Source organism: Gossypium hirsutum, chromosome D07, assembly GCF_007990345.1.
Source record: "Gossypium hirsutum isolate 1008001.06 chromosome D07, Gossypium_hirsutum_v2.1, whole genome shotgun sequence".
Lineage (NCBI taxonomy): Eukaryota > Viridiplantae > Streptophyta > Magnoliopsida > Malvales > Malvaceae > Gossypium > Gossypium hirsutum.
The window spans coordinates 33,538,922-33,551,890 of record NC_053443.1 but is presented as its reverse complement, the minus strand read 5'-3'; the positions used below and the strand labels follow the sequence as shown (position 1 = coordinate 33,551,890).

General features: G+C 30.4%; 1 non-coding gene across 1 annotated transcript; it reads right to left on the bottom strand.

Annotated features, from left to right (window-relative positions):
* Positions 1-528: 528 nt before the first annotated feature.
* On the bottom strand, positions 529-635 carry LOC121219626 (small nucleolar RNA R71). The gene has a single exon (XR_005916516.1). It is a non-coding gene; the product is annotated as a small nucleolar RNA R71 (small nucleolar RNA).
* Between the last annotated feature and the right edge of the window lie 12,334 nt (positions 636-12,969).

The window sequence follows — 12,969 nt, the reverse complement described above, 5'->3', positions numbered from 1 at the left end:
ATTTACCCCTTCTAGACCCTGAAATCAAGCGGACATTTAGACAAAGGAGACGTGAAAGACTAACCTAGAGACAAGCCACAGAAACAGACCCTAAAATTGAAAAGAAGTACAAGGGAATGGAGCTGCTAATGCTTGTAATCCAATCCTTGTTACCTATGATAGAAACTGCGCCATTCATCAATATGTTTTTCCTTTCTTCGATGAACTCAATTCGGGTATTGTGAAACCCAAATTTGTGGCCCCATAATTTGAATTGAAGCTTGTGATGTTCCAAATGCTTAAAAAATGGGCCAATTTAGTGGGATGCTTACTGAGGATCCGCATCTTCTTTGACTATTCATGGAAGTGAGTGATTCATTCACATTAGATGGGGTGACCAAGAACGCTTTGAGACTAAGATTATTTCCATACTACTGAAAAGATAGAGCACAAGCGTGGTTGCACTCTCTACCGCCTGGTTTCATAACTACATGGCAACAGTTGGTAGAATGTTTCTTAATGAAATACTTTCCCCCATCACTGAATGCCAGGCTCTAAAATGAAATCAATTCATTTCAGCAATTTGACGAAGAACCTTTATATGAGGCATGAGAGCGGTTCAAGGAGTTATTACGAAAGTATCCTCATTATGACACTCCTTGTTACATTCAAATGGAGACTTTTTACATTGGTCTTAATGCTCATACTATAATGATGGTGGATGCTTCAATAAATGGAGCCCTTTTTTTCTAAATCTTACAATGAGGCTTACGAGATTATTGAATGAATTGACAGTAATAACTATCAGTGGCCATCTAGCCAAGTAGCATCTGGAAAACGACTAGCAGGAGTAAATGAAGTCAATGCGTATACTTCTTTCACAGCCTAGGTATCCTCTATTTCTTCTATGCTTAAGAATATAACTGTTAGTGGTTTCAATAGTAATCTGATAGGTCAGTAGCTAAACTAGTTTGAGAATATTTCTTATGAATACTGTGGAGATGGCCATTTTTTTAAAAATTGCCTATCGAGTCCAGAGTTAAAATATTACTTGGGAAATTAGAATTTGAATGGTCCACAATCAAATTCTTACAACTCTTCATGGTAGTATGACTCAAAATTTCCATGGAATAATTAATGGGCGAACCTTAGCAACTCTTTTATGCTATCTCGACCATATTATTTGTCAGAATATTCTCAACAAGTGCAACAATCCCCACCAACTAAATCTTTAAGTGATCCTGAGAATATGCTGAAGGCATGCATAGTGAAGTATGATGTCACTTTAAGAAATTTGGAGAATCAAGTGGGTCAGCTAACTAATGAAATTCAAAATAGACCCTAAGGAGCTTTGCCCATCAATATTGGAAATCCGAGAATTTCAGGCAATGAACATTGTAAAGCGATCACTTCAACTCCAAGGTGGTTGAGGTTGAAGATGAGCCTGCTATAGCTCAAGACAAAGAGGAAATTCAACCAAGTGTTCAAACTCCTAATTCATTGAAGTTGGATTCGGTGATCCTTGATGAGGTAAACTCTAAACCAGTCAGTTCTAATAATCTAACACCTTTGTCACATGCAGAGAAATTACCATAGAAGAGTTGTCCAGTTAAAGCTAAGATTCCACCACTGCCATATCCTCAACGATTCCAGAAGTAGCAGCAAAAAACTCAATTTAAAGAAATTTTTGATGATAGAGTGACTTGTAATATCTTCAATGCTACTAAATCCCAAGATATAGTGGAAGATTGCTCTGCTATTTCCAAGATAGAATTGCAAACTTCTACAAAATTAGAACTCAATTCTCTAAACGATTCATTAGAACGTATTCTACTAGTGGATTTGTCAAGTGATGATAAAGACAAGGAATGTTTGACTGTGCTAGAAGCTAAATTAAAGGGTTTCACTCAGGAAGTTCTACTGGAATCATTAGAGTTATCATCTCGGGAGTACACAAAACAAAAAGTGTTGATTGAAGAGCCAATTGAATTGGAACTGAAGATTGTGTACCCTCATTTGAAATATGATTATTTGGGTCTATCTTCGATTTTACCTATCATGAATTTAATTGAGTTCACCATGAATCAAGAAGAGGAGACACTTATGGTATTGGAAAGGCATAGGAAGGGTATCAGATGGATTATCCTAGATATTCAAGTCATAGGTTGGAGGATTTGCATGAATTATAGGAAGTTAAACAAGACCATCACGAACAATCAATTTTGGTTTTCTTTCTCTAGTCAAATGTTTGACAGATTTGCTAGGAAAGAGTATGATTACTTCCTAGATTAGTATGGTTGGCATGAAAGATGGCCCTTTGACACTGTCACTATCAGCGACGATTCTGAATAAAATGGAGGGAGTTCTCTTAAATTTTATTTTTCTTTATTTTATATTTTCAGTTGTGTTTTTAATTCATTTTCCTTTACTATTGTTTTACATCTTTAGTATACTAAATCATGAAATTAGAAGAAATAATAAAATTGAGCAAATTTGCACATTAGTTCTTAAAGCTTTCAAAAAATAAAAAGTGTGGTAATAGAAATGTACATGTCTAGTATTGGATCTGTCGAGGAAAGGCTTGGTACTTAAGAAATCAAATTTGAGTCACCTCCCTTTCTTGGGATCCTACTTGGTGTACAGTTCACATTCACATATTTCATTTCAAAAAATCAGGACATTGTTTATTTTTAAGTAGGGGGACCAAAAATTGAATTATTCAACAATTCATTTTTCTTATCAAATTGTGATTGAGTTAAGTGTTGCTCAAGAATTTTAATATTTGTTGATTATGTTACGTTTTAGTACAAATAAAGTTCTATTATCTCAATAATTGTTATGTTAGTTGAATTATGACACAAATGTTAGTCTTAATAAAATATGTAAATCAAACCATGAATTTTTTTAATTCCTTAGAAAAGCTAAGCATGAATGAAAGTTTAAGTCTCTAAAATTGACTCAGTAATTTCTTGAGGTGAAATCCTACGAGGCATAAAATTTTGAAAATGATTTAGGCAGACTTTGTTTGGACCATTTGAGCCTTTCAAACCAACCTTAATGAATATTTATCCCTTGAAACCTGAATTTGAGCTATATGACCTAATTTTATTGGAACCTTGCATAAATGAGCCATCCATTCTTTAATATTTATCTTTAAATTGTCCAAAACATTAGACTCAGTCTATCTAGAATATTCTTTGAAAATAAGTTTAGGGAGTTGAGAAGAAGTACCAAATGCTTAAAAAATATTGTAGTATATGTAGTAATATGCTCGAGTTTGTTGAAAAAAAAGCATATGTACTCAAAAATAGATGTACGAGCAACATGTGTACTCAAGTTCAAAAATAGTTGGTGAATTTTGGGGCATTTATTCTGAAGGTCTGATGCAAGCTGAGTATAAGGTTTTAAAACTTAAAATTATCTATCTTTTACCTACCTTTAGCCAAGCCACATTACAACCTATTTAAAAGATCTATTGATTCAGATCTTTGTGATGACTACATTAGTGGAGAGAAATTGCTAAACTTAACTTATGAAGGCATAATTAAACTTAGAAATTGCAGCTTAATCTTAAATGAGCGAATAAATTTTAATATGTAAGAATTTAGTATATATTTATTAAGAAAGTATTTATTTTATATTCTTGTTGTAATGATAATAATTGAGAATAATTGAACAATGTGTATACTTAAGTTACATAATTTCAGAATTTTTGTCCTTGAGTATAATTGCACTAAATTCAAAATTCTGGAAAGAAAAGATTTTTGAAGAAATTTTCAAGGGTGATTTTTTTAAACTTCTTTTTGCAATATGAGCATTACTTGGGACGAGCAATGAATTAAGTTTTGTGGTGTGATAACTCTAAATTATATAGACTTTTAAAGCATCTTTTAACTAAGAAATTATGCAAATTCTGAGTATTTTGATAGCAAATTTTGTATTTTTAGTGCATGTTTGAGAAATTGGGAAAAATTAAAGAAAGATTGTAATTTTAAGTAATTAAATGCTAATTTTATATAATTTTACTTTATGTTGCTATATTTTGGAAATTACATAATTTTTACTAAATTGTTGCAGCTTGGTACACTAACGTGCTGGATGTTTGAAGCTATTATTGACGAAACATGGACATGAGCTGAATATTAATCAGCATGGCACAGCAAAGCTTAAGTATTGGACTCAAGGAATTAATTCTAACCTAGCTTGGAAGTGGGTTGATGAAAGGAACAAGTCTGCTTTTCACATTGAAGCTCAAACCGTCCATTAGGCGGGAAAGAGTCCAAATTCAATAATGAGCAGCCTAACCAGCTTTGGAACAATTAATTAAGGGTTCCTACATGTGTGAAAAAAAATCACAAAATAGCCTCAAAAAATTCGCATGGTCACTGTCAAGCCCTCTCCCTTTAATCAAGCAAGAATCAAGCAAAAATCAACCTTCCACAAATTATAGCCGACCATGCATGAGAGAATTTCAAGGGATGTTCATGCTATTTTTAGCAAACTCTCAAGTCTTCCCTCATGTATAAATACCACCCTTCATTCATCAATCATGGAACGCCTTCACTTCATTCTCCTTTCTCTCCCACGCCTAAGCCTTCCATTTCCTTTCATTTTTCCCATTCTCTCTTTGAGAGTTCCCCTAGTAGGTAGTTTGTGAGAGGAAAGCTCTCTTGGCTGACCACTTTGAGGAATAACTTGCATTGGAGTAACGACAAAAATCAGAGGAATCCATCACGGATAGTTCTTGGGAAATCACCGAATTCATCTCAGAGCTTCTTATTCCTTTCTCTTTAAATTGTTCTTAGTTTATAAACATGTGTGCAAATTATTTGATTGTTTTTCATTAATGATAATGACTTAATTTGTTTCAGCTAGGATGATTGCAATTTCTTGATTCAATTTGTTCAAATCATGTTTATGATGTTCTTTGTCTCAATTATTTATGCTTCCAAATAAAAACATTCATGTTGTTCATGCATTAAAATATGTTTGACTGCATTAGAATTAATTATTTAATACGAACTGGATGATGATTAAGGTACACAATATTTGGAGGATGCATGCTTAATTTATATCTAAACAAGAATAAATTAGAGGTTCATAATAATTCCAAAAGAACACTATTACCTTGCATAACTTTAAATTTATGTGATTAAATTGTTCCAAACCTGACTTGTCCATGTTACTTTGCATAAATTCTAATAAATCCGTTAAATGTTGACATAAAAATATGCACATTTTTCTAAGTGATAAATATAAGATCTCGAAAGAGCTTATGATTTTAGATTTCAAGTTCATAAATAATCGGGTTGCCATGAAAAATTTTCGAAACGTTCGCTAAGCATGATGATGAATGAATTGAATTAAGAGTTGTAATTGTTCTAGCTTAATCATGTTATTGTTGTTAAATCTTGTCAATTGCTGCTAAACATTCCATTGCATTTTATTTTATCTTATTTGCATATTAGTTGTCAATTTAATTAGGACATTTATCACCATCAAATATTTTATTTTCATAACCAACTTGTAAAACATTAATTTTACAACTGTTGTTTATCAATACAGTCCCTATGGAGACTATACTCCTTTTACTCACTTATTCCTTGATAGTGACTGTGTATACTTGCATATTCTTGACCTGTCCTATTACTTTGCATAAATTCTAATAAATCCGTTAAATGTTGACATAAAAATATGCATGTTTTTCTAAGTGATAAATATATGATCTCGAAAGAGCTTATGATTTTAGATTTCAAGTTCATAAATAATCGAGTTGCCATGAAATTTTTTCGGAACGTTTGCTAAGCATAATGATGAATGAATCGAATTAAGAGTTGTAATTGTTCTAGCTTAATCATGTTATTGTTGTTAAATCTTGTGAATTGTTGTTAAACATTCCATTGCATTTTATTCTATTTCATTTGCATATTAGTTGTCAATTTAATTTGGACATTTATCACCATCAAATATTTTATTTTCATAACCAACTTGTCAAACATTAATTTTACAATTGTTGTTTATCAATACAGTCCCTATGGAGACTATACTCTTTTTACTCACTTATTAGTTAATAGTGACTGTGTATACTTGCGCATTCCATCGCGAACCATAACGTAAATCACTCTTCAATAGAAACCGGTAGAATTTTTATTCTAGAAGATATAATTTATTCTTAGAAAATATATTCTCACTATTTTTGGACAGAATAACAATATCTCAATGTTGTATTTTTAGCCATATTGGTGCCATCTATTTATAGGGAGAAGAAGTGAAACCCTTGTTGAATTAGTAGAAATCTATTTCAGTAGAAAAACTAAATTGTAGTCTAACTAGGATTAGGGGGCAAAAACCCTAGTTAAATAAACTAGGGTCTGTTGTCCCTTGTATTAACATGAGAGGCTTTTGGGCCTTTGCCATATTGGGTCCAATTATAAGTACTTCCTAGACTTTTAACTCAGTACTTTATAATTCAATTAAACCCAATACTTTTTTTTCTATTTCACAAAATAAACGTCATAAATTAATTTAAATAAAAAAATTAATTCCCCAATTAAATAATTTTCTTAACCTAATTCTAATTATGCTAAAATCATGATGACTTTACCGTAAAAGAATTTATGAGAAAATATGTTTAATATTTCAACATTCAACGGATTCGCAATGACCAATTAATTTAATTCCATTTTTGAACTTGAATTACTGAATTAATCAATTAAATAATAATTCAAAAAACTATAAATTAATTTTTAGGTCATTTCCATTTAGAAAAACCATATTCATTTCCAAATGTTTCTCATCTCTAACTTTACCATTTCTATCCATTTTTTTTCATTTGATTCAACATGCAATTCATTTTTGGTTTCAGTAAGCTAGTGGAGGGACCAATTAGACATATACGATTAGGGCTTAAATGATTTATAATTAAATTCTAGATTTTTTTCCAATTAATTATAATCTCATTTAGTCACGAAGTCATTTCACTATAGTATCGTGACTGAGCTCTCCCTAATGACATACCATTACAAAAGCAATTCGATTATTGCTCATCCAATGACATTTTCATAAGTGTGTTACCCTCATAGGATATCCTTAATCTCATTGGAAAAAATCCGCTCTCCCAATATGGTCACATTTTATCTCATGGTAATCGTTACATATTTCTTCATGTATTGTTAATTACTATCAAATAGTAATCAAGTCATTCATCACAAAGATGAACAACCCATGAACATATTTACCTTTCATCTATCATGTAATGTCAATGAGAGGATATCATTTACCCATATCTCGGGCTATGAATTCCACTGTTGTGAATGATGTTACCTATTGTAGAAGTTGTGTATCCAACACACTAGCTTTTGATTCCTTGTCTTTTTGAACTTAGGCTTTTACTAACATTAAAGTATATGAGTTACGCATACATAGTCCATTATCCACTTAAGATTAAGGTATGTCTCACTTTGAATGTCACAAGTGAGTAAATCTATAAATGAATTAAGAATCTATTCTCCTTAGGTCAATTCGATGTACTATCAGTGCAATCTGTCACATTTATGTCTCTATCTTCTGGGAGTCATCCACTCTAATGCCCAAGACAAGGCATCTCCCTAATTAGACTTGATAGATGACATATTAGTCTTTCAATAGGTTTGCTTATTTTTTTATTAGACTAAGGACATGTTTAGGTTCATTTACTAATATAAGTTGTCTTTTTGTATTACGATCCAACTATGTACTACCTCTTAGTATTAGTATAAACATTAGCCAACCAATGAGCCAATATTTGCTTCTATTTTGCTTTGCATGCAAAAAAACACATGAGGACATTATACAAAGTATATTAATGTAATTCGTGAATTATTTTATTAACCAATCTGTTTGAAAAATTAAAAGTTTACAAACGAATATACTACACTTAAGGCAACAGATCCAACACTTCCCCTCCAAAACTTTGCATTTAAGGAAGTCATTCTAAAACAAAATTAGTGAATTTTCACCTTTTTAGGTAGGGGTAACAACTTTCTTCTATTGAATGCTGAAATCAAGTTTTGTCTCACAAAAGGCCACTTTGAAGCCTATTATTCGACTAAGGGATTATTGTTATACCTCTGCACCACTTGGATACGTGTTAGCATCAGAGGTATTGTTGACTTCCCTGTTGACCCTATCTAAAGTAATGCCTTAATGGGCCCACCCGCTTTGATTAAAGGAGCATTAGCACCCCACGCTATCTACTACTCGCTCTTAGCACCATTGAGTGAGACCATTTGCTCCTCTTGTAAAAAGCCATCCACCTGCTCGTAGCTGTTAACACTCTCCAAGTGTATATTGTTGTACATTGTATCAATAATTTAATTCAATATTTGTTTTATATGAAATTTTTTATTCAATATGATTCTTATTTTTCTCATACTAGTAACTCTATTAAAAAATACATCGAATCATTTTCATTTAAAATTTACATTCAAAGTGTGGGACACTTCTTATTTTAGAGATTTCATTTAGCTTTAAAGTGATTTCTTTTCATATATTAAAATATGTCCTCGCTAAGTATGATGAAAGTCTCTAATATAATATTGGATTAATAAATATTAGATGTAATAATGTAATATTCATGTAAATGAATTTAAAATTAAAATTGAATCATTGAAACAATTTATATAAAATATCAAATGGATTGAAAAATGATATGATATATAATTGAATACACAAATATGTTAAAATCTATATAAGACTATTCTTTTTTAAATGATAAAAAAAATTATTAGTGTATCCAAGTTTATATAAATATAAATATTTTGAATACAATTATGAGTCATATAAAATAAGATGAAAGTGAAAACGATGATAAATGACACAAAATTACAAATTATTTAATTCATTGCCAATCAGAGTTAACAATTTGAGAGATAACATGATTATACTATACAAATACAATTCGATAAAGTAATATGACACATTACCTAAATAGATTAACATATAAATATAAATATGAATATGCGTATAGAATTTTTAAATTGAAAATCCTATACTTCACAATTATTTTGTAAATAATAATAATGTAAATATGCATATAAAAGTTTTACATTATTGATGGTGCTTTTTATTTATTTTTATTTGAGTGAGAGTGCTTTTTATGGGAGTGAATAGTTATTTTGAAAAATAATAAACATTTTAGGATCAACTTTTTAAAAAAAATATATTTTTAAGGTATTGTTATATAAAATATTAAAATATCTAAAAACCCTTACAATAATATTGGTTAATTTGAAAAATTGATATTTTAGTTTTTTATAATTAAATGATTTTCTATTAATTTGTGACACTAATTTAATAGAAGTTTTTATATATAATATAAATAAATTAAACATTCAATAAATAGGCAAATGTAAACTTTTCAAATTTAAATAAATAATATAATATTTTAAATAGGGGTTTTCCTAAAAAATAATGTAAACTAAATTAAGTTGTTTTTAACCTCAAAATTATGCTTAAATTAATACAAACCATTCGTTATTGACATTGCTTACTTGGCGCAAAACGATCTCTTAAACTTATAAATCAAGCAACTCTATTGTTTGGGGAGAGCTTATAATTATTGTTTTTTTTTTAAAATATTTTTTGACACAATAATTGGGATTACTTATAGCCTCTTTTTAATCTACAAATACGAGGATAATGCACTTAAACACACTCGAACCCACATCCTCCTGCATTGACAACAATATTCATGTCAATTGAGCTAAGACTCGTAGCATATACAATACATGAAATAATATAAGTTGTTACACAAATGTTATTATTTGCAAAATAAGGTCTAAAAAGAGGATAAACACAAACTCACAGTAAATACAACACTAAAAAAGATTCAAAAACAATCCAAAAATTCATCACGTTGATCAAACAACTGATACTTGCATCTTAACCCCTCGATCAAACTACTAGCACTTGCATCCTAATTCCACCATCATTTGACCAACTTGATGATAAATACTTGTCAATCAAGAAAATATTGCCAAAAGTCCTAAGAAACCCACTACATCATATATACAAAAAGTCAAGTCTCAAATGACCTATCCTTCTTAACATCTCAGAGTTCAATTTTGCAAACACTCTTCTCATAAGATTCTATATACAGGGAAAACAAAAAATAAAAACTAAAGCTAATATTAAAACTACCACTCCTTTATGAGAAAACATGGTAGACAAAAATCATCCTAGCTTCAGAAAAAAATAGACTGGATTAAAATTAGAATCATTATGTTTAAAAAAAAAGGGTACTGAAACTAAAAACAGAAAAAAGTTTGTTGAAAAGGTTATTGTCGACAACTAGCCGAAGGTTAACGCTATCGCCAATATGATCAAGTTTTGGTTTCAAGAAAGTTTAGCTGCTAGGATTTGTGAACTGAGAGAATTAAACAAATGGAGCTTGTAGACACGTTTAATTCACAAGAGGAATACATTGGTTTTAAATTATAGCTATAGATTGGATTAGATTAGATTTTAGGACAACCGTAATGGGTGGGTTTAATTTATATATTGGTGGGTCAACTGGCTTTCTTTAAGCTAACCACTAAAGATGTTACCTACTTACTCCCACAAAACTAATAATAAAGAGAATTTATTATTATATTTATTGAAGTTTTTCCTTTTTCATACGAACTTCTCCATTAAAAAATAATATAATAAAAGTTAATTTTGTTTACTAAAAAAATTCATTTTGTTGTAATTATTTTTGGATAAAAATTATTTTGTAATATTAAGTTTGTGGGATGTGCCTTGTATTTTTTATCGAACAGACTCACAATAGAAAGCTTCCCGACATTGCGACATGGCAACATGTTCCCCACATAAATCAGATTTCTTCTCCTAGTTAAACTCTGCTATCTTTTCCTGGTCAAACTCTGATTATTTTAGGAATACAATTAAGAGGCAATTGAAGACGTAGTATATTTACTCATTGAAAAGTCGAAGCCTTCTTTGCCTGTGGTTTTTATATTCTTCGGGGGAGTTTTTCACATAAAATTTGTATTTGATATTCTCTACCTTTTCTATTTCATTGTTTATACAAGTCGATCCCCAACAAAGTTTATAATTTATTTTTTGAAACAAAATTCAAACTATTTTCTCTTGTAGTTCATGAAGCAATGGTTCATGTACAGGGTTCGTGACTATCCCTCTCGACAATGTCACTTTCACATCTCAAAATCTATTCTCACCTTGAGAGTACAATGTGACTTACCAGTATACTCAACATGCTCAATCAATTTTTGATGATATAACTTGTTTCCTTCCCAAAAAAAAAAAACTAATGATATAACGTGTTTTTATAAAACGTGCGATGCACATATTTACTTTATATTTCTCAAATTATTTAAATAATATATATTTTTATTAAATATTATAGATTTAAATTATTTTAATTAACTTTTTAAAAGATAAATTAAATATTATTAAGACAAACCATAGTAGCATAAAAAAGTGAAGGACAGAAAGTAACACGAATCAATAGGCTCTACCAATCATACATCGCTTAAATGAGAGATATCAAAATATCACTTAAATAATTATAGGACCATATCCCAACTATGCATATGCGCATTAGATAAAGCTACCCTCCCCAATGCATAAATTGTTTTATTAGCATCCACTATTTTTATAAAATAATTAAATAAAAAACACTTAAAGTAAATAGAGAATTTTCTTTTATCCTCTTTTCATTTACAAAAGAGTTTTATATATAAGCCATTGACAATCAATGCAACATAAATGAATGAAGCTTATTTAACTGCTTCATTAACACGTACATTAAGCATCTTTAATAATGAATTGGGGGGGATTTAACTCATTACTTTCATAAATGTTGAAAGGTTATAGACATCCATTTAATGTATTTACAACACTCCCCCTTGGATGTCTGTTAAATAAAAATGTGTCTCATTAAAATCTTTATTAGGAAAAACCCTGTGGGATAAAAACCTAATGAAGGAAAAAGAGTACACAATCTCCTATTATAAGTTGCCTCGTTAAAAACCTTTACCAGGAAAACCCAGTGGGACAAAACCTTGGGTAAAAGAACTAGTACATGTTTTTGATTGCCCCTAATGACAATATCACATTACATCTTTCAGTTGATGCATTCCAATCATGTGTAGTATTCTTTCAAATGTTGAAGTTGGCAATGCCTTGGTAAAAGGATCTGCTAAATTATCACTAGAACGAATTTTTTGAACTTCTATATCACATTTCTTCTCAAGATAATGAGTGAAGAATAGTTTTGGTGAAATATGTTTCGTTCTTTCACCTTTGATATAACCACCCTTTAATTGAGCACTACATGCTGCATTATCTTCGTATAAGATAGTTGGCATATTTTCCTGTAACAGCAAATTACATATCTTCTAGATATGTTGGGTTAATAACCTTAGCCAAACACACTCTTGGTTTCCCTCATGCATTGCAATTATTTCAGCATGATTTGAAGAGGCAACAGCTAATGTCTGCATTTTCCAATGCCATGATATGGCAGTACCTCCATATGTAAATAAATATCCAACATCAGCATAACCAACTAACAGGAATTTAGAAACATTTGAATAAAATAACCCCATATCAATGGTCCCTCTAAGATATCTAAATACATGTTTAGAACTAAATCTTACTAACAAGTTTACTGCAAAAGCTATATCAGGTCTTGTGTTGTTTGCAAGAAACATCAATGCTCCTATGACACTTAGATGTGGTACTTCAAGATCAAGAAACTCTTCATCATTCTCGCAAGGACGAAATTGATCTTTATTTACATCTAACGATCGTACAACCATTGGGGTGCCCAATAGATGTGCTTTATCCATAAAATTTCTTTAAGATCTTTACCGCATAAGTTGATTGATGGACATGAATTCCATTTTTTAAATGCTCGATCTGTAGGCCAAGACAAAACTTTGTTCTTCCAAGATCTTTCATCTCAAATTCTTTCTTTAAATAATT